A 26816-nucleotide genomic window follows, 5' to 3' on the forward strand; every position below is an offset into this window, starting at 1 on the left:
TATTGCCAACAAATCATTTCCCAAACTAAACTCATATAGCTTCTTCTCTCTATTTTTTTTAAAGTTTTAATTTTTTATTGAATCACCATGTGGAAAGTTACAAAGTTCTCAGGTTTATGTCTCAGTTATACAATACTCAAACACCCATCCCTTCACCCGTGCCCATATTCCACCACCAAAGACCCCAGTATACCTCCCACCCCCTGCCCCCCGCCCCCATCCTTGCCTGCTTAGTTGATAAATTTCACTTCATTTTCACTTTACCTTGATTACATTCCATATTTCAACACAACATTCACTATTGTTGGAGTTTTCCCCCAAGAAAGACAGCCCTACTGCCAATGCAGCATTTGATAATTAGTTTTCCATTGCTGAGACTGGAGAGATATGAAGTCCCGTTGTTTCAAGTACATAGAATTTTTCCCCCCTCCTTCCCGCGCCACCAAGTTCGTGCCGGCTTAATGAATAGTCCTCATATTATGGCTGACACCATGCCGCCCGACAAGAAAAGAGGATATTTCCAGTCCTCGGCCGGCGTGGGGCTATGGCTTAGTTCAGTCTAGAGACATGGTTGCAAGCAGTTTCTGGAACTGGAAGTAGTCTAGTTAGCCTCTGGATTCTGGTTGATCAGCAGCATCTCGGCCACACAAAAGTGTGGCCACCCGGGTCGAGTCTTGGCGGGGCATGCGCTGGTATCGGCCCGAGACTTCCCAAGCGTCCTGCTGTTCCAAGTATATAGTTTTTTTTTTCCCCCTCCCATTCCCGTGCCTCAAAGTTCGTGCCTGCTTAATAGACTTCATAATATGGTGGACACCACACCGCATTTCTCCCAGAAAAGGGAAAAGAACCGAGAAAGAAGGATATTTCCTCACCTTGACCAGCGTGGGGCTTTGGCTTAGTTCACAGTCTAAAGAAATAGCTGCTACTTTGATTACCTTCAATATTTCAACAAAAAACTCAGTACTACTGTTTGGAGTTTCCCCCCACAGTAAGACCTGCTAAAAAGGAACCTTTTCACGTTGCTGACAATCAAGAGATATTAGGTTTTAGATTTCTATATGAAGCTCAGGGAAAATTCTTTTGGTAATTGCATCACTGCAATCTTTTACTCCCCTTTTGTGGTGCTCACATGATGGCGGAGCCTGGAGAGAAGAACCGTGCCCCGCTGGTGGGGCATGGGCTAGTAGCTCTGATCACACAGTTTGGAGGCATTTTTGGGGCGCTGCTCGTGTCCAAAGTCAATCAGTTGCCCCCGGGGTCGAGCTCGTGTGGTGGCAGAAAGGAGCATACCCACATGGCGCTGTGCTTAAATATCGGCACAGGGTGGATCTGGAAAAAATCTCTATATTTATTTCAAAAATTTCCCTTAAAAAATTTTTTTTGTTGTGGGGGTGGGGGCACACCTAGCAATATTCAGAACTTACTCCTGACTCTGCACTTGGGTCACTCTTGGCAGGGGAGCTTGGGGAACCCTATGTGATGCTGGGGATTAACAGGTTGGTGTGTATAAGGCAAGAGCCCTACCCATTATTCTATTTCTCTGCTCCCCAAGAGTTTTATGTTAACATGTGTTTGCATCTTTAATTCAATTCTAATTAACTATTTTGTTCATTTTGGAGACACACACAGTGGTGCTCAGTGCTTATTCCTGACTCTGCACTAGAGTCACTCCTGACCAACTCGGGTGACCACTTGGGATGTGGGGGATTGCACCTGGGCTGATCACATGCAATACAAATTTTGTACCCATTGTACGATCACTCTGGCCTTGAAATTGATTTTTTTTTTATGAATGTATCACCTGTCGTCCTGTTGATCTTCGATTTGCTCAAGCAGGCGCCAGTAATGTCGCCATTTGTCCCTGTTGCATGCTAGTGCAGCCCAATGATATCTGCTTGCTCCAGGAACAGGAAGAGCCTCAAATCATTTATTCAGGGATTTGATGAAGAAATCTGCCCATCTAGTTGGTGGGCGGCCATGCGGTCTTCTGATGTCCCGTGGAATCAGTTGGTAACAGCTCTAGTCCAGCGGTCGTCTCTGAATCGCATTACATGACCGGCCCATCTGATTTTTGCTGCCTTGGCAAACGAGACAGCGTCCCTGATTCTTGACTGTCTATGGAGGTCAGAACTCCAGATTCCTTCTCTCACTTGAGTGAGATGTGATACTCCTAGCATAGCTCTTTCAATTCCTCTTTGGGAGACCTGAATAGTGTTCTCATCCCGTTTGCGTAGGGTTCAGGTCTCTGAGGCATATGTTAGTGCAGGAAGAACGGTGGAATCGAAAAGATGTCCCCGGAGTCGGAGGTTCTTTGTCCTCTTAACCACTTCTTTGACGCTCTTGAAGGCATTCCATGCTGCTCTCTTTCTCCTGTGCAGTTCTGGTGCCAAGTCATTCCTCATGTTGATTTCTCGACCCAGGTACACATAGCTGCCACATTCAGAGATGTTCTTTCCATGGAGAGCAAATGGAGCTTCAGGGACTAGTTTGTTTTTCATGAACATTGTCTTGTTGATATTCAGCTGCAATCTGACCATTCCACACTCGTGGTCAAAGTCAGCCAGCATTTGTGCACTTGGCTAATGTTTGGTGTTATGAGAATGATGTCATCAGGGAAGTGGAGGTAGTGTAATTGCCGACCGTCTATCTTCACTCCCATTCCTTCCCATTCCAGTCATAGCATGAAGGGTGGCGTTGAAGAGTTTTGGTGAAAAGGTATCACCCTGCTGCACCCCTCTCTTTACATCAGTGATCAATTCCTTGTAGAATGGTGAGATCCTGGTGGTGAATCCACAATACAGCTCACAGAGGATTTTCATATACTGAGTTTGAATTCCCTATTTGGCCAGGGCTTCGATGACTGCTTCAGTCTCAACAGAATTGAAGGCCCTCTTTAAGTGGATGAAAGTTAAACAGAGCAGCATCTTGAACTTTGGTGTTCGGGTCTGACCTTTTCCAGATCAGGTGCTGTATGGGTCTTTACCAACGAAGTGGCGTGTGAGATTTCTGAAGGGAGGATGTTGGGAATGACATATCCATTCTGCAGAATTTAGTATATGGCTGTCAAAGAGATCCGAGTAGAAGTCGTGAATAATCCTCTCCATTGCCTTTCTGGAAGATGTGATCAGGATGTCGAAGGCCCTAAAAGCCTCCATCCCTCCCACAGAGTCCGGCAAGCTACCGAGAGTGTCCTGCCTGCACAGCAGAGCCTAGCAAGCTACCTGTGCCATATTCGATATGCCAACAACAGTAACAACAATCAGCCTCATTCACCTGACACCAAAATATGAGTTAAGAAAGATGAGCAAAGAGAGGCTGAAAAAATCTCAGGGATGAACTAGACTGCCCAAACGAAGAAAGACTAAAATGATTGTCTATACTTTCAATGCACATATGCTGGCATCAGAAGCATCTATCAAGGACCTGATGGTGCAAGTGCAGAAGATCAAGTACAACATCATTGGTCTGACCGAAATGAGAAGGAATCAATCACATCATGCCATTTTCGACATTGGAGAAGACTTGTTCCTTGGAACATGCAACAACAGAGGCATTGGTGGTGTCGGTGTCCTTGTCAACATGAACTTGGCCATGAGCATTGATTCATTTGAATGCTTAACAACCTGAATCGGACGATTATGCTTGAATAGATGTGGCTCACTGCCTGCAGTTTCTATCTTTGTCGTCTATGCATCAACTTCCAACTGCGATCAAGAAGAAATTGAGAGGTTCTACATGGAACTGGAGAAGTTCTATAAAGAAGACCACACTTTCTACAAGATCATTGTTGGTGATTTTAATGCCAAGATAGGTCCAAGAAGGTCTCCCGAAGAACTGCACATTGGGACACATGGCCTAGAATGAAATGATCAGGGTGAGAAATTGTGTGAATTCATCATGTCAATCAAGACCGTCCATGGAAACTCACAGTTCCAGAAGGCCAAATCTAAACGCTGGACATAGGAGTCTCCCAGTGGACAGTTCCACAATGAAATTGACCACATCATATTCAATTGAAGGTTTTGCCTGACTGATGTTGCTATTGTCCCAAAATTCCAAATGGGATCGGACCACCATCTCCTTCATGCGAAATTCTACTTCACAGAGCGGGGAAAAAAGTCTGCAAAATTTAAGTCTAAGAAGGCAACTCCAGAATGATCACCATCTGGGAGCTCTTTGGCAGTATCGCAGCAATGTGGGAAGATGCTGTTCTTGACAACAATGACGAGGAATACGATCGACTGGCTCAGCACCTCCATGACTGTGTGAAGAATGCCAAGAGTGAAAAAGCCACAAACAGATGCCTGTCTTTGGAAACTCTTGAGCTGATTCGTCAACGTGGTTTGGCATGAGCCTCAGGCAACCACAAGCTAATGTCCGAGCTCGCAAAACTGTGCAGAAAAGTGATAAAGAAAGACCTCAAAGAGAGAAGAACAGCAGTGTTGGCCGATGCAGCATAAGCCGGGAAAAGTATTCGAAATTCTCGCCTGTCCTTCACCAAATACAAGATCAAGATGACTGCCCTCCGACGTCCTTTTTTATGAATGATCTAAGAATTTGCTAAGTTTTGTTTTGTATACAGTGATCTGCTATTGAGGATGTCCTGGGTGTGCTTATGAGGAATATGCGCTCTTCTGCTATTTGAGAGAATAATCTGTAAGAATCTCTAAGTCTCTTATTCAAATAAAGTATTTCTACTGCTGAAAGTGGGGTATTGAAACCCTTATTACTGTTGGCTTTTTCTTTTAGATTTTATGTACTCCTATATCTTTATAATTCTGAATTAATATTTTTATTTTATTTTTTGTTTTTGTTTTTTTTTTTTGGCCACACCAAGTAATGTCCTGGTTCTGCATTTAGGAATCTCCTTGCAGTACTCAGGAAGCCTGTGGGATGCTGAGTTGGTGATTTTTTTTTTTCTGGTGGTTTTTTTGATTATTTTTTATTTTATTTTTTTCTGAATCTACTATAGGTTCTGATTTGTGGTTACCACAGGATTATTATAAAGCATCTTATAGAGAAAAGAGTTCCTAATAAAAAAATTGCAAACACCTTCAGTTCAGTACAATTTCACTCTACCATTTCACTTCTCTCCTTTTACATTTTTGATGTCACAATTTGCCTATTTTCATATTGATTTATTTATTAAAAATTTATAGTAGTTATTATTTTAAACCCCTTTTTAATTAAATTTCTGTGAGATACATAGTTACAAAGTTGTTCAAGATTTTCAGTCATCCAGTGTTCCAGCACCCATCTTTTCATCAATACACATTTCCTGCAACCAATGTCCCCAATTTCCCTACGCCTGCCCCATCCCTATCCCCACCCACATAGCCTTCCTCTATGCCACTTCTCCTCTCTTTTTCTCTCCCTCTCTCCCCCCCACCCACGCCACCATTTTCCTTTTAGAACTGTGGTTTGCAATACTGGTATTGAAAGGGTATTATGCATATCACTTTACCTCCTTTCAGCACTCAGTTTTTCCAGAGTGATCATTTCCAAGTATTGTCATAGTGGTCTCTTCTCTGTCCTAACTGCACTCCCCCTCCCACTTTGTGGCAAGCTTCTAAACCTTTGTATATAGCATAATGTGAACACACCACCGTATAAGGGAAATATAGTTTCCAAAATCAAACTCTAGAGTGTAGTATATTTTCAGATGTTTCATTGTAGCCTCTTTTAATTTGAGTTTAAAGAATTCCTTTTAGCATTTTATTCCAAGTCATGTCTTATGGTGTTGAACTTCCTTAGCTTATGTCTGGGAAAGTCATTATTTCTCTTTCATATCTAAGGATAATTTTGCCAGATAGAGAATACTTGGCTGACTTTTTTTTTTTTAAATTTTGTATATTTCATTTCATTCTCGCCTGACCTGAAAGGTTCTGGGCTCTGAAGTCAACTGATAGCCTAATGAAGTTTTCTTTGTATTAAAATTATTTTCTTCTCTATTTTTTATGATTCTCTTTGTCTTTGATCTCTCACCATTTCATTTGATGTATGTTGGAACATGTTATCTAATACTGAGATAGCGGGACAATTATTTTTGCTTTTTGAACTTGGTAAACAATATCTGTCCTCAGATTTGAGGATCTTGTATTATTTTTTTTTAAAATAAGTTCCCTTCTACATTTCCCCATCTTTTAGAAATTTCAATCATAATATTTGGACTTTTAATAGTGTGCCATTATAGTGTGTCATTGGTCACATCAGCTTTGTTCATTCTTTTAAAATTTGTTCTTGTCATGTTGGTTATTTCAAATTTCCCATCCTCTAGATGACTAATTACATCTTCCACTTGGTTGACTCCCCATTGCAGTTTTTAAATTTACTTATTGAATTATTTAACTTAATTGTCATAGTGTCTTAATTGTTTAACTTAATTTAACTGAATTTTTGTGAGGTTCTTCTTAAATGATCTCTATTATTTTCTTTCACGTTGTTTCTGAAATTGTTTTCCTGAGTTCTTTGAATAGTCTTTCTGTTTTCCTTGTAGTTAATCAAGTATCCTCAGGTGTTTTATTTTTCTTTAACTCTAGAATGATAGAGCTACTGACATTATTTCTTTTTTTTAAAAAAAAAAACAAAAAACCTCGAGCCAAAACTAACAGATTTACTTGAATTTTTCTTTATTATAATAAACTATAGAATACAAAAGTTGAGAAATAGACTAGTCTGTTCACTGTAATGCGGGGGCACCATTTATATGATTGTGTTAGGCGATATGTGTGTGTAAGGTGAAGGGAGGGACTTGATAATGACAGTAAGTGAACTTTAGAACCAGCAGGCAAGAGGAGCAACACAAACAGGTGGGAAAATGGGCATTAATTTGTAGGAAGTTTTCTATATCCTTTCCTCTTGGTATCTAAACAAGTGTGATTTGCATGGGAAAGAAGTAGATAATTCCAATAGCTTATGAACCCCCATATTAATAAAGCAGCTATTTCAATACTTTTAAGCCTAAACACAAATTCCATGACTTTGCATTTGGTTAATGTAAGATAGTGGTTATATTTTGATGATAGTGTCTTTCCTTGTTCTTCATAGTCCTTGGAGTGTTGCATGGCTGCTTTTTTCTTTAATGTTGAAGACATCTCAAGTCTTTTCTTGGGCAGGAGATACTGTCTATAAGTATTGTTTATATCTTATTTTTTCTAACTTTGTATGTATATACTTACTCTATATTTTCTCATTTTAGTGGAAAAATTCCTCTTCATTCCCTTTTTGGCACAGGATGGGATTTGCAGTGGTCTTCAGGGGTACTGTGGCTCCTCCAATGATTCTTGGCCAACTGGGAGGTTATACTCAGGGTTATACATACACATCATGCTGTTTATTGAATCAGGGCAATCTATATGCAAGGGACATGCCTTAACCCCGATGATATTTCTCTGGCCCAGGGTTTTTTTTTTTTTTTTTTTAAACTGGTTCTTACAGCTCACTAGTTTTGAAAAACCGCTTTTATTTTCCAGAAGGTGGCACTACAATTCAAGGTTATGGATTCTCCCAAGATGAAAGATCCTGGCCAGTTCCCTGAGGGGACTTTGTTTACCGGAGCTTGCATTTGTGGTGGCACTTGGGAACTCAGGATCTACCTCTTCTGGGAGGAGGGGTTAATTCATTTAGAAGTTGGGGGCTTTGAGGGCTTGTAGACAGGTGGGGAGATCCTAAGACAAGGGTTGGCTCGTGGCTGGATTTCCTCCTGAGTCTCTGAAAGCAGTGCTGTGTCCTTTTAATACTCATTGATAGTCTCGTATCCTGCCTGGCGGTAGAGGCAGTGCTAGCAAAATATGGCCCTACCTCTCCGATCTATCCCAATTCTTTAATGGAGTGATGATATCTTTCTTGGAAAGGTGAACTTCTACAAAGATTCTTTCTTTTCTGTATCTAGCCAAGTCACTACTGTCCTGGTTTCTCCCAGGCATGGCCAAGAGAGATTGTAGTCAGTTTCTAAGCTCCTGCTCATACTTCGCTATTTGAGTGCTGCCTGAACACCCTTGGTATATGGTTCATGGAGGGATCAAAATTACTTGTTGGAGAAGGAGGATTAGTGATGCTGGTGTTGAAACAAGAACACGGATGCTAAAGACTTTGAATGTCATTTTTATAGGACTTAAAATCCCAGTTTGGAATATTTGTCCCAGCATTTTAATAGGACTTTTATATTTCCTTTTATCTAATTATTCTTTTGAGAAGTCTGATATTGACATGGTATTTATTGTTTTTTAGGGTATTTTTTTTCTTTTTGGGTCACACCCAGCGATGCTCAGGGATTACTCCTGGTTCTGCACTCAGGAATTACTCCTGGCAGTGCTGGGGGACCATATGGGATGCCGGGTATTGAACCTGGGTCAGCCACGTGCAAAGCAAATGCCCTACCGGCTATTCTATCGCTCCAGCCCCCTAGGTTATGTTTTTCTTTTCTGGAATATTAAAAAATTTATTTGTTCTTACCACTATAATTTCATTTTAATATTTTAATGTTTGGTTTCCTGATTTTTTGTAATTGGTTGTTCATTTTTAATAATGAGAAATTTATGTTCATTATTTATTCTAATATTTCTTTGCTTTGTCTGCTCTTACGACCCCCATTGTTTGATTATTGGTAGTTTTACCTTTCCCCTTGTGTCCCTAGGTTTTATCTTTTTTATCTTTTTGATACCTTTTGGAAAATTTCCTTTATCTAGACTACAATTTTCTTTAAAATATATACCTCCTATTATCCCAAACTTTTATGCTTAAATTTTAATTATTTTATTTTCATATATAGTATTTCCATTTAGACATAAAAATTCTTGTCCTTATTCTATATTGTTTTTCCATTTCTTCTAAAATATACATACTATGTATATTTTCTTCTAAATACATATATTTAGAAGATTTCTTCTAAAATATGCTATGATTAATTTTAAATTTTGATTTGTCTATTACAATAAGCCTACTTCAGAATTTTTATATGTCTCCTACTTTGCTCACTTAAAAATTGATTCTGTAGACTGATTTGGGAGTACAGTGGGTAAGATGCTTGCCTTGCATGCAGCTGACTGTGGTTCGATCCCTGGCATTACATATCCCTGAGCACTGCCAGGAGTGATTCATGTTCTCAGAGGCAGGAGCAAGCCCTGATCATTGTCAGATATGGGGACCCCCTCCAACAACCCCAAGAAACAAACTCAATCCCCCCCAAAAGATTCTTTACTCTTCAGGTGTGTCTATTTGAAATTTTTAAAATATTAAAAAAAAATATGGGCCACTCATAACATCACTGGGTTTCTGTGAGAAACCACCAGAGCTACAACTGGTTGTGCTTAGGTGGTGCTAGAATCAAATTTCGAATCAATCCTCTACCACTTGTACTATTTTCCCCAAACTATCTGTTTTATATTTGACCCCATGAGTTGGTGTTCTTTTGGGGGAAACAGCTATTTATAGCAGTAATTCTGAAGAAGGGATGATGGGATGACCTAAAGTTAGCAGAAAAGCTAGTGGTGCTAAAAGATAGCTGGGAGGTGGGGTGAGGTGCTCCAAGGTCAGGATGTCCTAAAAGCAACCTGCATAGATAGCATTCAGTCTCCAGCTGCCAGAAAGAGGCAAACTTTACCCCAGTTAACCAGTCAAAGCCAATCATTTAACATCTGGTTTCTATAATGAAATTGTGCTTGCTTGCTTTAACTAATGAGAAAGCTGAATGATGTAGCCAAGCAGAATGTGATAAGGAATATTCACAAACTTTGCCTGGACTCAGATTCGGGGCTGTTCAGTACACTGAGACCCTTGCTTTTAGGCTGGGCAGCCCCTGCAGGTTAATAAAGGCTCTTAAATTCAGGAAACAGCTTCTTTGAGACTTCTTGGGACTCCTTGGAAAATTCTCCCTCTGGAACGCAAGTCAGTAACAGTAGCAACTAATTAGGGTTTGGTTAGTCAAGAATCCAGCAACCACCAAGTTCTCATTAAACTCTGCTTGTCTTACTCTTCCTGCTTGGTTTAGTCATGAGAACTATTTAAAGACCTTGGAGAAAACAGCATCCTGGATTATAATCCATGGGTTTGGGGATTGGAGGGTTGAGGTGGAGGAGTTAGTCACCAGTTGTTTTTCAAACCTCTTTACCTGCTAAATTTGTGCACTGGACTAAGATTTTCTTCCCATGGTCACAAATGACCTTGGTGATTGCTACTGATACTTGTAACACAGAGCCAGGAAGTGAGTATTGCAAGTTGGGAGAGGGAAGAGAATAACTGAAAATTCTCCAGCCCTTTCTCTTACTGGTGATTCCAGGGCTTCTGACTCTCAGTTCTCACACAAAACACTTTGTGGCAGGCTCCAGTCTCTAGGGGTTTCTTATCTTTTCATTAAAAAAATTAATTGTTCCAATCTGTGTTCCCCTCCAGCAGCAATAGTTTTTCTAGTGTTGATTTAGGTGGAGGGAGGCAGCAGCATGTCCTAGATTAACTCTTGGCAGAAACCACAGCTGTCTTGCAATTCCTCTTCCCAGGCACTGCCTTCACCAGAAACTCATCAGAGGGTATGAAGCAAATATTTGGGAGGATATTTATGAAACCCACTTGTTTTCACCCTGTGAAAGTAAATCATCCTGGAAGATGGGGACCTCTGTTCTCTTAGCAAGAGCCAGAAGCTTCATTCTAGTCGTGGCATGGAATAGCAAAACTACAAACATCTTTTGTATCACTTCCTTTTGCCACCAAAGACCTTGGAAATCTATTTAAAAATCAGGAGATGAACAAAAAGGCCACTAAAATGTAAAAGTCCATCTGCTTAGTTTTCATGTGAGTCGCTTTTGGAAAATAAGATATTAGGACTCTGTCCGCTGGGAGTAACCGGAGAAGATTTAGCTAAGAAGAGCACTGTGGGAGAGAACCGCTTTCCATTGCTCTCTTTTCTCTAGCTCAGTGGGTTGCTGCACGGTCGTGTGTGGAGCTGCTGCAGCCTCTCTGGGTTATAACGAAACACATGGGGGTGGGGCTGAGGAGGGAAGATGGAAAATGTGGGTGTGGCAGTGGTCTTCATTAATACTGTGGCACTCGAAACTACCTGTGCCCTTCTTGTCATGTACGCAAGCAAATATCCTTCTGGTTTGAACCACTGTTGCTTATTATTTGTACTACCTACAGCCAAATCGATTCCAAATGAAATAAAGTTTATCTAAAAATAAATTAAAGCATATTTCCCTCCAGTTCCCATCTTGATTGAATTATTAAGTTCTCCTTGGAACAACATGAGTTAGTCTTTATATATGTACAGTGTATGAATTATTACTCTTTTCTGTATTTTTTACTTCTCCTTGGATACCCCACTGTGCTAGAGATAGAACTATTTTGTGGGAAAATGCTTTGGGAAAGATGTCTAGAACTTGTCATGCAGCAATACCCTATATATATATATATATATATATATATATATATATATAAACCCCATGACATTTGAATATTATATCATGATCTTTCATGACCAGCTTTCATAAGTTGTATAGTTCCTTATGCTTTTTTCTCAGTCTGAATTTGAATATTTGTTTCCAAGTTCTTAGCATTGGTCATGCAGTTAATAATTTTGAATCATTTGAATTGTAAACCTCCACTTCTCAAATTTGAAGATGTTGGGGTATTGGGTGGGAATAAGAGAAGTTGAATATTGAAGATGGGGCTTTGACCCCAATAAGTATGGTGCACGGTTAGGGCTCATCCCTTGCATGTGCCCAACGCTAACTAAATCCTCAGCACTGCATGGTCCTCTGAGCACCACGCAGTGGTTCCCCAAATTGCAGGCCTACGTAGCACGGCATCTTCCACTCTGACATTGAGTTACTGGCCTGATTGGCCTAACTGCCCGTGGCAGGCTGCCCACTCCTACCCCACTGTCACTGTCACTGTCATCCCATTGCTCATCGATTTGTTTGAGCGGGCACCAGTAACATCTCTCATTGAGAGACTTATTGTTACTGTTTTTGGCATATCCAATATGCCATGGGTAGCTTGCCAGGCTCTGCGTTGCGGGCTCGATATTCTCGGTAGCTTGCCGGGCTCTCTGAGAAGGGCGGAGGAATCAGACATGGGTCAGTGGCGTGAAAGGCGAACACCCTACTGCTGTGCTATCACTCCAGCCCACAATCAGGGAAAAAATAAATCTAATGAGTTGAGAATTTGGGTTTGGGTTTTTCATGGAACCAATGACAGTTAAGATGCTCATGCATAGTTAATGTCTATTTATAGCTACAAAAATATTTGTGGATGCATAAAAATTTATTTTATTCATTAAAACATTTTTATGTTACTCCAGATCTCCTTAGTTTCAAGATTACTTGCCTGAGCACCAGAGAGATAGTGTGAAGGAAGGCACTTGCCATGCACATGATCAAGCCAGGTTCAACTTGTAGCACTATGATCCCTCAAGGCCCACCAGGCATGATCCATGAGCAGACTCAAGAATAAGCCCTGAACACAGCTCAGTGTGTCCCCACTCTTCTCAAAATACCCAGTTATTTGTTTCATCCTATATATATGTATATAACATCCAATATATGTTAAAACTATAACTAAACATTTTTTAAAAAGACCTCCCTACCTCAACAACCCTCTTTAAAAAATTATTGATTCACCATGAGATATAGTTGAGAGCTTTCATGTTTGAGTTACAATCACACAATGATCAAACACCCATCCCCCCACCAGTGCACATTCCCCACCACCAATATCCCCAGCATACCCTCACCTTTCCCACCCTCCCACTGCCTCCATGGCAGACAGTATTTTCCCTACACTCTCTCTGCTTTTGGGCATTATGGTTTGCAATGCACATACTGAGAGGTTATCACGTTTGTTCCTTTATCTACTTTCAGAACAAAACTCCCATCTTGATTGATTCCTCCAACCATCATTTTCTTAGTGATCCCTTCTCTATTCCAGCTGCCTTCTCCCTGCCTGCTCATGAGGCAGGCTTCCAACTATGAGCAATCTTCCTGACCCTTAAATCTACCGTCCTTGGGTGTCAGTCTCATGTTATGTTATTTTGAGTGCAGTTCTTCTGTATCTGTCCCTCTTTCTGACTCATTTCACATAGCATGGTACTCTCCATGTCTATCCAAATTTCATATAAGCAAATTTCATGACTTCATCTCTCCTAGCAGCTGCATAGTATTCCATTGTGTAGATGTACCTAAGTTTCTTTAACCAGTTGTTTGTTCTCGGGCACTAGGGAACAACCCTGTCACTGTCACTGTCACTGTCATCTCGTTGCTCATCGATTTGCTCGAGTGGGCACCAGTAACATCTCCATTGTGAGAATTGTTGCTATATTTTTTGGCATATTGAATACACCACGGATAGCTTGCCAGGCTCTGCCATGAGGGCGGGATACTTTTGGTAGCTTCGCAGGGCTCTCCAAGAGGGACGAAAGAACAGAACACAGGTCGGCTGCTTACAAGGCAAACACCCTACCCGCTGTGCTATCATCGCTTCAGCCCCTGATATCGGGCACTTGGGAACAACCAGATATCCAGATATCCAGATATCAGGCACTTGGATGGAAACAACCCTAACTATTAAAAATAGTGTTCTCTAGGCTTGGTCCCCACAACCACTGCCATGTTGACTCATCCACCAGTACTGCTCTTTTGATTCTTGGCCAAGTCTTTGAGGAGATGCACGTCAAGCAGTTAAAATTCATAGATACCCCAGTGCCCAAGGCTGAAAACGCCAGGGTGGGCTGAGGAGGTGAGCAGACTGTCAAAGCCCTGGCAGCTTTACCTACACCCTACTGCTGCCACCACTCCAAGAACTCAGTTCTACTGCTTCATGCATATTCTCTGCAGAGATGCCAAACTGCGAATAATTTCAGGTACCCAGTGCCCAGGCTGAGAGCTCTGGGATCGTCTCGGAGTGGGATGGGCAGCCTTAACCCAGACCACCCCCAACTCCCTGTATTTCCACAAGCCCTTAGAGCCATGTCCATCTCTCACAGCATCGCCATGTTGATTCAGTGGCCCAGATCATGGATCCTGAAATTTCTGGACCATGTGGTCCCAACAACTCCTGATTTTTCCACACTGAAATTCCAGAAGGACACCAAATTAGTTGGGAAGTCAACTAAACTCAACAACACAAAAAGCAATAACACAGAGAGCTCAAATAGCAACAAGTAGCACAATAAATTCTTAGAGAAATATTTAAGAACCCAGTGATCACGTGACAATTTTAAATAAAATCACCCATTTTTATACTTATTGATTGTAATAGTGGAGCTTTGTTATGTAATCAATTTCAACTCTAGAATTTTATCAATAGTGGTGTTTTTTCCTACATTAAGAGAAATAAATTTTTTAAAAAAAAGTTAGAATTGCTAAAACAATTCTGAACAGATAAAGACTTCAGCCATGAATGAAGTAGATTGTGATATTTAGGAATTGTTGATTTCTTTAGTTCCTTTATACCATTTGATTTTAATTTTCTTAATTGGATCTATTGAGCGTGTTAAACAAATAATGGTGTTAAACACATAGTTCTCTTTTTTTAATTTTTAAAATTGTATTGAATCACCATGAGATAGTTACAAGCTTTCATGTTTGGGTTATAATCTCACAATGATCGAACACCCATCCCTCCACCAGTGCACATTCTCCACCACCAATATCCCTGGTATATCCCTTTCTCACCCTCCCCCTGCCTCCATGGCGAACAATATTCCCCATACTCTCTCTCTACTTTTGGACATTATGGCTTGCAACACAGGCACTGAGAGGTCATCATGTTTGGCCCATTATCTACTTTTGGCACACATCTTCCATCCCGACTGATTCCTCCAGCCATCATTTTCTTAGTGATCCCTTCTTTACTACATCTGCCTTCTCCCCTCTACTGATGAATCAGGCTTCCATCTATGGGGCAATTCTCCTGACCCTTGTATCTACTGCCCTTGGGTGTCAGCCTCAAGTGATGTTATTCTAGACTCCACAAATGAGTGCAGTCCTTCTATGTCTGTCCCTTTCTTTCTGACTCATTTCACTTTGCATGATACTCTCCATGTCTATCCATTTATAAGCAAATTTCATGACTTCATCTCTCCTAACAGCTGCATAGCATTTCATTGTGTAGATGTACCAAAGTTTCTTTTACCAGTCATCTGTTCTAGGGCACTTGGGTTGTTTCCAGATTTTGGTTATTGTGAACAGTGCTGCAATGAACATATAGGTACAGATGTCATCTCTACAGTGATTTTTTGCATCCTCGGGATACATTCCCAGAAGTGGTATTGCGGGGTCATATGGAAGCTCAATTTCTAGTTTTCAAAGGACTGTCCATATTGTTTTCCAGAAAGTCTGGACCAATCCACATTCCCACCAACAGTGAAAGAGCATCCCTTTTTCCCCCGACATCCATGCCAGCACTGGTTGTTTTTGTTCTTTTGAATGTGAAACACATAGTTCTTTTTTTTTCTCCTTAATTTTATTTTATTGAATCACCGTGACAAAAGTTACAAAGCTTTCAGGTTTAAGTCTCAGTCATATAATGATCAAACCCCCATCCCTTCACCTGTTCCCCCACCAAGAACCCCAATATACCCCCTCCCACCTCTTCCCCCCTCACCTGAGTGGCCAATGACCACTTTCTTCTCTCTACACTTTGGATACATTCAATATTTCAACAGAGAACTGATTATTCTTATTTGGAATTTTCCCCCAACAATCAAACATGCTTAAAAGGCTTCATTTGATAGTTTGTTTTTCATTGAGATTACAGGAGCTCGAGCACCCACGCAGTTTTGGATTTCTGTTGTTTTAGCTCAGCTCACAGTCTAGATGCATTTCTATAAGTCTCTGGGTGCCAAAATGGGTTAGTAGACCTCCCGGATCATAGTCTTTAAGGAGCAGAGGGGCCGGCTGTGTCGTGAGCAACTGCTCCGGATCTCATCTGGGCCGAGGGTGTGCCGGTAACACCCCCATCCCATAATCTCTTGTGTGCCATGTCACAATAAGCAAGTACCTCTGGGTTGTGAGTCTTAGAAGATGGCGGATGCCATGTGGGTGCTGCTGCTCCAGTCGCCGCTATCATCCCTGTAGAAAGAAAGCGTTGGGAGAGAAAATCCTTCCCCCTCCCCGGGCGGCTTGTAGTCGTAGCTCAGCTCACAGTCTAGGTGCATTTCTATAAGTATCTGGGTGCCAAAATGGGTTAGTAGACCTCCCGGATCACAGTCTTTAAGGAGCAGAGGGGCCGACTGTGTCGTGCGCGGCTGCTCCGGATCTCATCTGGGAAACACATAGTTCTTATCCTTTGAAATACAGTAAGTTTTATTTCTTATGTTATGTCAAATGTAAAAAAAATAGTGTTCTACATAACTGTGCTCATTCCTGGCAAGAACCGTAAGTCCAGGTGTCTGAGCCCTTACTGGCACCACAGTAAATACATTCGATGACCTCTGAGCAGTGGACAGCAACTGTGTGCCAGCACCACAGCCACTTCTATGAAATCTGCAACCCCTGAAAAGAGCCGACCTGTGCTGAGAACCGCGGTCAAGGGTGTATCACTCAAACAGGTGCAAACTTGGTCACTGGTGACTTCAGAAGTAACAAAGGGAAGGGAGGGGTAAAGCATTAACAGTTGCCCTCCTCTCTCCTTTTCTGCTGATTGGCAACATTGAAGAGTGACTGAATCTACTCCATCCAGTTATGGTTTAGGCAAATGCACAGAAAGGTAGCATCAACTTAATGATAAATTTCCAGATAGTTTCAACTAACTAAAACATGTTAGTTTTGTGTGTGTGTGTTTGTGTGTGTTTGTGTGTCTGGGAGTGTAAGCCTAGAAGTGCTTAGATGCTGTTTCTGGCTCAGTACTAAGCAGTGCTGGGTATATTGAGTCAGAGTTATCTGAAGTGGTCACACACTAGGTAAATGCCTTCCCTTCTGTACAATATTTCTGGTCCCAAGCATACTAGTTTTTAGAAATATTTGCAATAGTTTTAGAACTGCCATGCTAAGAAATATATGGCTTCTATTATCGGTTACACATTGTTTCTACTTGTAAAATTTAGACCACCAAGGTAGTGACAACATCCAATATAAACCTGAAATAAAGTGGTAGGCAGATTCTAAGGTGATGCCTAAGATGACCTTTCCTTTGAGTGAATTCCCTTACCTTTGAGTGTTGGTAGAAGCTGTCAGTGTGATGAAGGACATTTAATGGCAGGCTGGGGCGATAGCACAGCAGGTAGGGTGTTTGCCTTGCATGTGGCCGATCCAGTTCAATTCCTCCGTTCCTCTTGGAATGCCCGGCAAGCTACCGAGAGTATCCAGCCCCCATGGCAGAGCTTGGCAAGCTCCCCAAGGCATATTTGATATGCCAAAAAAGAGTAACAACAAGTTTCACAATGGAAACGTTACTGGTGCCTGCTCGAGCAAATCGATATCGATGAACAACGGGACAACAGTGCTACAGAGCTACCTTATATGGTGAAAGGAAAATTATCCCACTGGGCCTGACTTGATCCCATAAGTCCATTAAAAGCTGAGCTTGCTTTTTTTTTTTTTTAGTTGAATCACTGTGAGATGCAGTTACAAAGCTTTCATGATAGAGTTTCAATCATACAATGATCAAATGCCCATCCTTCCACCATTGTACTTTTTCCACCACCAATGTTCCCAGTATTCCTCACCCCACCCTCACCCCACCCCACCCCCTGCCTCTATGGCAGACAATTTCCTTCTCACTCTCTCTCTACTTTTGGGCACTAGGTTTTCCAATACAGATACTGAGAGGCCATCATGTTTGGTCCTTTATTTACTTTCAAAAATCTGAGCTTTTTACACTAATTTGAAAGGATATTAGCAATCCCCTTTTTACAGTAGTATTTTCAGTCAGAACATGGAAAACTCTTAAATGGCCATAACACTTGACTGGCTAAAGAAGTTGTGGTATTCTACTATGTGGAATTCTATGCTGTTAACATAGATAAAATTATGTCCTTGGTAGAAAAATTGAATCAATCTTAAGGGGATTATGCTAGGTGGAATAAATAAGGAAGTAAAGATAATTACTTAGAACCTCTCACTGTTTCCAATGTAAATATTAAAAGCTGACAAACTGGAAAAAAACCACAAATGAACTCCTGACTTGGTGAAGGCTAGAAGGTTATTAAAGGGAAGGGAGAGGGAGTAGGAGGAATGAATAGAGGAGACATTTTGGTGGTGGGATGACAATGGATTGTTGGTTGTAGGAGTGGAAAGAAACATACACATATAAAGGCGTGACACTAAACCCTTGAAATTCTGTAATAGTACAAGCTAGTGGTACACCAATAAAAAGTTTTTGAAAAGTTCATTTTTTGCCTTAAGAGAAAGGGAAATGTGCTATAAGTGGTGTGGAAGAAAAATACATGCTGTGAACTGAATACTTGCTGTGCATTGCCTATCGTGGTCAGTTGGTAAAGAACTAGGGTGGCTATTAGGAGCTGGGGTAGGTCTCTGGGCAACAGCTGTCATGAAATAAAGGACCTCAGTCCTAGAGCTGGAAGAAAATGAATGAATTCTGTCTACAACTAATAAACTTATAAGAATATCTTGTGTATCCAGTGAAAACCTGTAGCCATACTTGTCCCCAGAACACAAAAACATTAATTCAAAGTATGTATGAACATTTAAGTTCTTTTGTTTCTTTCTTTTTTTTCTTTGATGGGGCGGTGGCCCACCTGGCGATGCTCAGGGCATACGCCTGGCTCAATGCTGATGGATCACCTGTGGCAGGGTTTGGGGTACAATATATGGTGACAGGTTTGTTGGCTGTGTGAAAAACAAGTGCCTCACCTGCTGTACTATCTCTCTGACTCTAGGTTTGTTATTTAAAACATTTTGTGATACTCATGTTTTGCAGCAACAGACAAACCGATGCAAATGGGAAAAGGGCTTGAGAGCAAATGGGCACTTCTAGTTCTGCATGTGTGATATAGACACAACAGCAAGCATTCATGTTCAGATGGTGCATTTGAGTAATGTTAGTTATTGTAGGCTAGATGTCTATATTCTGTGTCTAAGCCTAAAATCACAGTTTGACAAGGCTGTTTAGTGTTTTCTGTTCTCTTCGAATACTTATTGAGACTTTGCCACAGAAACCTTGTTTCATTCAATCATCATCCCAAATGAATGTAATTAAGAAGTGGGTTATTTGGGTGCAAAGCAAAATCAAAGGATGCTTGTCTTTTTTTCCCACCCATTCATTCCTCTTCAAATTTTCTAGATGAAGAATATCAATATGCAAATCTAAGATTCTTCATAGCTAACTGAATAGAAAGATAAAAATTTTAGTTCCCACAATTCATAGACTTTAAGATGTACAAAATTCTATGCCAGAGTCCAAAGTCAGTGACATGCAGAAGAACTAAGCAAAATAAGACAAGAGGACAACTTCCACAAGTAAAGGACCCAAAGTCTTAAAAAGAAAAAGCCTTTTATAAAACTATGTAAGATGTTTTAGAACAAGTCCTAAAGGCCTGTGGCTACAAACCAAATTTGCCTCCTTCCCCAACTGCAAAAAAAAAAAAAAAAAGAAGTACACAAATACAGGTTAAGTCCTAAGTTCCATTCTCAGACTATGAACTAATTTGAAATACAATTATTTGAAAATAAAATAAGATGAGATGAGGTAGTACATTCACAGCAGAGCCTGGCAAGCTACCCGTGGCATATTCGATATGCCAAAAACAGTAACAATAAGTCTCAGAATGGTTCCCGCTCAGCAAATTGATGAGCAATGGGATGTCAACGACAGTGACAGTGACAGTGAGACGAGATAATAACGGAGCAAGTTGGGTGGCTAATCCAAAAAAACTGATGTCCTTATAGGGAGACACCCATCTAGACAGAGACACAAGAAGAGTGCCACATAGAATGTGAAACTGGAGTGATGGAGTAAATCCTAAAAATTCATAATATCTAGAAATTTACCGGATTTCTGCTAATCCCCACTCACCCCATCCCCTCAACTCGCTCTCAAGGCTTTGCTCTGCAGTTGAGATGGAGCCTACTGCTGCTGACACCCTGATCTCAGTTTTCTAGTACTAAGGATTGAGACACCATGATTGTTGCTTTCATCCACTTTTGTTTGTATTTTGCTATTACAGTTCCAAGAAATGAGTATTTCCACTAATGTTTGCATTCTGCTTGACCTGGTGTGTTAGGTGCTGAAGGTACTATGTGCTGGGCTCAGGGGCTCAGGCATAGCAGGGAGCTTAGCTCGCTGACACAAAGTAGAAGGTGGTGATGTGGTCTCTTGGATATGCTTCCCACCTGCCTGCCAATCCTTTAGTTTTTAGAAGAATGATTAACTGGTGCTTGTGAAGAGATCTATATAAAACATTTGAACTCGATTTATATTGAATTGGGATTACAAAATAGTTTTCTCCATTTATTTATATGTGATATGGAAATCTCTATCTCATCTGATTTTTTACAACTCCACGTTCTTGTTCTTGAATACATTTTTTTTCATCACCAACATCTTTGTTAATGTATTGAGCAATATTTCTCACTAAGTTTCATGGACTGTAGAAAGGTATATCTTAATAAAAGATATCTGAAGACAAAAAATTTAGGAAATAGTAAATTAGGCAAACCAAGCATGTTTATCCCGCCATATCTTCCTTATAGGATCTCTCCTAATCTTTATTAAGAGGGACTCTCTAAGAGAGAGAACAGAGATGAGAAGATATTTGCAGGGTCCCTAAAATTTATTTATATGTTATTTATATTTTTATAAATATAAATATTATTTATATTACTTCTTATATAAATATGTATTTTGCAAAATATACATATTTACACTTTTTATTTTGAAAGACCATCCTGAGGGCCAGTATTCCCCAAGTTATACTTTAAGAAATATTGACTGTATCATAGGACTTTTAGAGATAAAATGTAATTCAAAGATAATTTATTTTAGGCCTGAGACTTGAAGTTTTCTAAGGTAATACAAATAACGGCTAACCTGAAACTTAAAGTTCAGGTCTTCTAAAGTCCATTATAGTTGATACTGTCAGCCACTGTATACTATATACACTTTAAAATAGACCTATTAAAAATAATAAAGGTGCCGCCACGCGAGATCGACCCCGGAGGCAACTGAACCACTTTGGACACGAGCGGCGCCCCCAAAATGCCTCCAAACTGTGTACTCGGAGCTACTGGCCCAGGCGCGGCCAGCAGGGTATGGTCCTTTCTCTCTCAACTCTTTCTTTTTGAACGCAGCGAGGCAACAGCCGGTTTTTAGACTATGCAGGAAGCCCGGGAAAGCCGATGGGGCGGTTCTTCTGGATCCACCCTGTGCCAATGATATTTAAGCACAGAGCCATGTGGGGATATTTAAGCACAGAGCCAATGATATTTAAGCACAGAGCCATGTGGGGATGCTCCTTTGTGCCGCCATGTTAGATCGACCCCGGAGGCAACTGAACCGCCAGCGAGTGATGCAATTACCAAAAGAATTTTCCCTGGACTTCATATAGAAATCCAAAACCGCGCGGCTGCTATCGCAGCCGCACGACCTAATATCTCTTGATTGTCAGCAACGTGTAAATGTTCCTTTTTGGCAGGGCTTACCGTGGGGGGAAACTCCAAACAATAGTACTGAGTTTTTTGCTGAAGGGTAAAAGATTGTAGCGATAGAATTTTAGGCAGAATTTTCCCTGGACTTTATATAGAAACCCAAAACCGCGCGGCCGCGGCAGCCTAATGTCGTCTAATCATCAGCAATAGGAAATGGTTCCTTTGTAACGGGTTGGACTTTGGGGGGACCATAATAGGGTTAAAGTTTGTAGTGACGTGTAATTTCTGGCTGTACTTTCCCTGGACTTTATACAGAAATTCAAAGCTGCGAGGCCGCTGCCATGGCCGCGCGACCTAATGTCATTTAATCATAACCAATATGAAATGGTTCCTTCTTAACTGGTCGGACTTTGGTGGGAAATCCTAATAAGAATAGTAAGTCTCTTGCTGAAATATTGAAGGCAATCAAAGTGGTAGCCATCTCTATAGACTGAACTAAGCCATATCCCCACGCTGGCTGAGAAGAAATATCCTTCTTTCTCGGGAAGAAACGCGGCATGGCGTTAACCATAGTATGATGTCCATTAAGCTGACACGGACCTGGTGGCGTGGGAATGGAATACAAGGGAATAAATTATTATGTACTTGGAACAGTGGGACACTGGTGGAACCTCGAGCTGGGGCCGATACCAGCGTATTACTTTTGGTTCCAGAAACTGCTGGCAGACATTCTTCCAGACTATCAACTAAGCCAGAGCCCCATGCCGGCTGATGACGGGAAATAACCATCTTTTTCGTTTTTTTTTTTTCCCTTTGTCAAGCAGCGTGGTGATTACTAAACAGGCGTGAACTCGGTGGCGCGGGACGAGGAGGGGGGCGGGGGGAAATAGAAAAGTTATGTAACAAACAGCGGGACTTAATATCTCTACATTCTCAGCAATGGAGAGCTATCAAATACTTCCTTGACAGTAGAACTGTCTTTTCTTTTTTGGGGGGAAACCCTAGCAACAATAGTGAGTTATGTGTTGAAACATGGAATGTAACCAAGATAAAGCGTGAAATTTATCACTTTCAAGGGTGGGGACTGGGGAGGCGGGAGGGGGCGGGAGGTATAATGGGGTGGTTGGTGATGGAATATGGGCACTGGTGAAGGGAAGGGTATTTGAGTATTGCATAACTGACGTAATCCTGAGAGAACTATTTAACCCTCCACATGGTGATTCAATAAAATTTATAAAAAAATAAAAAATAAAAATAATAAAATAGATCTATTAAAATTATATATCTTGTGTCAAAATAAAGAAAGCTGCAGTTTTCAAATTCAAATTTAGTAAAGCTGATGTTTGGTCTTGTACTATCTCAATAGCACTCTAGAATTATTAGCATTTTCATTTAAATTGGATCTCTGCCTATTTTTAATGGGAGGCAAGTGTTGCCATTAGATTTTGGCATTATCTGTTCATGCAGACGGTGATTCAGAAATTGACGGGGTTTAAGAGGTTTAAGTGAGGGAGTAAGGGGTTTGAAGTGTGGGAGACAGAGAAAACACCTTCAAAATGAGTGATATAGAAACAGACTCAAACTTGACCTTCATTCATATTTCCTGTGACTGTCCTGAAATGTTATAAATGTTAGCATTCTTCACTTCTCCAGGGATTTATCCTTGCCTTTTCATAGACCCAGAAGGCACGGGCAAGCAGCCTTGCTCCATTGTCCATCTCAGGGAGCTTGTGACTCCAGCCTCATACTCCCTGTCCTGGCCAGGACGTTGATAACTTCAAGAAGCCTTTCTCATGTCAAGTATTTGGGAAAGAGAGTATGTCCTAGAACTGGAAAAATTATTATTTGCTAGTCTATTGGGAAACATTAAACATAACCATGAGAGTCTTTTCAAATTTTCCTGACCCTATATGGGAAACCCCACACATTTTATGCTTAAATGAACCTTTGGAGATCTAGATCTAGGGTCTAGATGATGGAATCATAATCATCAGCCCATAAGCATTTGAAAGACCACATATGAACTTCAAAGGGTCTGAAAATCCCTGAAATGGTATTTAAACTTTTGGGATTAAGGTCTTGTTTTTTTTTTTTTTTTTTGCTCTGGGAAAAGAGTCCATAGTTTTTATCAAATCCTTGAATGAGTTGATGGCTCCCCAGAGTCTAAGAACCACTGATCTGGCTTAATTTTCCAAACCTACAGAGTTGAAGAAAGAGTCTCTGAGGATCGGAGTTAATTTACTTACTAATGCAATTGTTTAGTTGTTCGTGGAGGTTTGACGTATAGTACTCTTTTATTCCAATTAAAATTAACCATCTAACATTAAATGATAAGTTAAAAAGATACCATTTATTCACATTTACTCATATTTGGGCATTCAGATTTTGAATGAATCATCCCATATTTCCTTATGGGATGATAGGATTACTTTCTGTGCTTATATGGTGTTTCTCATATTTTCCCTTTATTCCTTGGTTTCTGTTCTTTGCCAGTTACTAAACAATAATTATAATGAGGGGTGGAGAGATCGCACAGGGGAAAGCCACTAGCCTTGCATGCTGTTGGTCATAGTTCTAATCCCCACCATATATGGTCCCTTGAGCACTTCTTGAGCACAGAGCCAGGAGTAAGCCCTGAGTAGAGCCCTGAGAAGAGCTGGTTGTAACTCAATCCCCTACTTCTACCCCCCTATACACCCAAATCATAGTGAGTTGTATAAAAACTGCAGGGTAGTCTTATTTAGTGTGACTTTGGATCTGTATTAGACAGAATTCAGCTAGTAAACAACAGAAAAATTCTAGGATTGTCAACGCTATGTATGACCCCCAAACCAAATCAAACAAAAACAAACCACAAACAAAAAAACCCTTGGGAAAATGTCATTTTTTGAGACAAGTTCACCACCCTTGTGAGGTTTTGCACAACCAGTTGACCTCTGCTGTTGAAACAAAAAAATTGTTTTTTGATGAGCAATAGATAGCATATTTGACTTTGCTCTGGTGTCATCTTGTATGAAAAATGCGCATATTTCAAGGCTAAGCTCATGAGTTGGGTGACATGATTCTATCTAGAGTGGCTGCCAGAAATAGGAATGGGGTGAAAACTGTTTCACACTTTCCATTAAAACCACCACATCTCTCTCTCTCTCTCCCTTAGACAGATGGAGATCTATTGTAGAGTGGATGGAAGAATTACCTTCACTATACAATTGCTAGTTTTTCTCCTTGTCTTCCTCAGCCTTTTTCTTTTTTTCTGTAAACAGCTTGAAACTCATGTAAGTTCAAAGTGCTATCGTGTTGCTCAATTACATTGAATTATACTATGTGCTAATTAGTTCTTTGAGGGGTGAAAGTGAAAAATGCTTGAGACATAGATCCTGAATTTAATAGGATAGGTTTGTTTGGATTCAGGATTTTTGCAAAGTGCTGAACTAAAAATCCAAGACTATAGTAGAACTAATTTTATTTTCAGTGGTAAACATTTTTTTTGGAAAATATATTGAGAAGAACTTGTTAATCACAAAGTACCTTAATAAAAAACTTAAAAATAATAGTGTATAGTTTGCAGTATGTTGATCCCTCATAAATCAGACCCAGTGATATAACATTCAAAGAGCAATATTCAAGTAAAGAAAGTAATTATTTGGGGGACTGGGAGCTCCCAAGTAATGTTCAGGAGGCCCATAGACTCCTGTGATTCTCAGGAAACCAGACAGGTAGTTCAATATGAAGGTTAAGGGAATCGTGTTCTTGGGCCCTGCAGTGGCCACTCCAGTGGTGGTCTTGGGCCTCCAGGGCCACACTCAGTGCTGCTTATCTCTGCATCTGCACCAGATAATACTTGGGGAAACACATTATGCCAGGGATCAAACTTGGATTGGGTGCATGCAAGGGCTGCTCCTTAATTCCTGTACCCTCTCTATAGGTCCAAGAAAATAATTTTGGCAACATCTTGCTCATATAAAAATCACCCTAATATTATGATAAGCTACTCATGGTAATTTCCTCATTGGTTTGCTCACCTATTAGTAAAATAGTATGTTAAATGAGTGATAGGATGTTACCCTGACAAAGTCAGAAGGAATTATCTGGGATTCTTCTCTGGGTTGACTTTCAAATGCAAGAATTTTTTTTTTTTTTGCTATTTGCTATTTCTTATTCCATTTTTATGGTCTACAGCAGAAACTTTTATTTTATTTTATCTTTACAATTTTTATATATTTTATTTTTATAAAGAAGTTCACAAGAGTTCATTCAGATTTCCGACTGCCAGGGTTCTGCTGGGGGTAGGAAGGGAAACTCAAACCGTCCACCTCTGAAGTGCCCTGGTGAAGATAGCCTGGTGTAGGTCAGGACATTCTGCTTATTCCTTTAAAAAAATTTAAATTTATTTATTTTTATAAAGTTGTTCATGGTTTATTACATTCAATAATCTGACACTAATCTCACTACCTTTGCAACTTCCCACCATCGTTATTTTCAATTTTCTCAACTATCACCCAAGCCTGCTCCTGTATCAGGTCCTGAATAATTTATTTTATAAAAAAATGATCAAAACTAGGTAAGCTGATAAGCTGAAAGTCTGAAAGAAAACATTATAAAATTAATTTCATAAATTAATTTTTCATAATTAATTAATGAGATAAAAAGTAATATCGCAACATAATATGGTAATATGTAATATAGACAGGGCTAATGAGAGAGTTGAAATGGCTGAAATGAATGCTTTGCATACAAGAGCTCTTGGATTTATCCCTGGTGCCACTTGATTCACTGAGCATTGATAGATGTGTGCCAAAAAAAGGAAAAGGAAGAATTGACAAGATTCAAGCTTGAGGGGCTGGAGCGATAGCACAGCAGGTAGGGCGTTTGCCTTGCACGCGACTGATCCAGGTTCTATTCCCAGCATCCCATATGGTTCCCTGAGCACTGCCAGGAGTAATTCCTGAGTGCAGAGCCAGGAGTAACCCCTGAGCATTGCCTGGTGTGACCCAAAAAAGCAAAAAAAAAAAAAGATTCAAGCTTGAATGTTTAGAACAGATGTATAGAACATCTTTCAGCATATAGAATAAAGCCTTAATATACAAGAAAATAAAAATATTTATCAACAAAAAAGCTTTCAGTATAATGGAAAATGAGTGGAAGATGAGTAGATAATACAGGTAAAATATAAGTGGCCAAAACTTTTGAAAATATATAATTTTAAAAAATGTGATGGTACATTTTGTCCACAAAATTGGTAAATTTAATGAATTGATAAAAGTGGTAGGGGGTGAGATA

The sequence above is a fragment of the Sorex araneus genome, chromosome 4 (assembly GCF_027595985.1).
Source record: "Sorex araneus isolate mSorAra2 chromosome 4, mSorAra2.pri, whole genome shotgun sequence".
Lineage (NCBI taxonomy): Eukaryota > Metazoa > Chordata > Mammalia > Eulipotyphla > Soricidae > Sorex > Sorex araneus.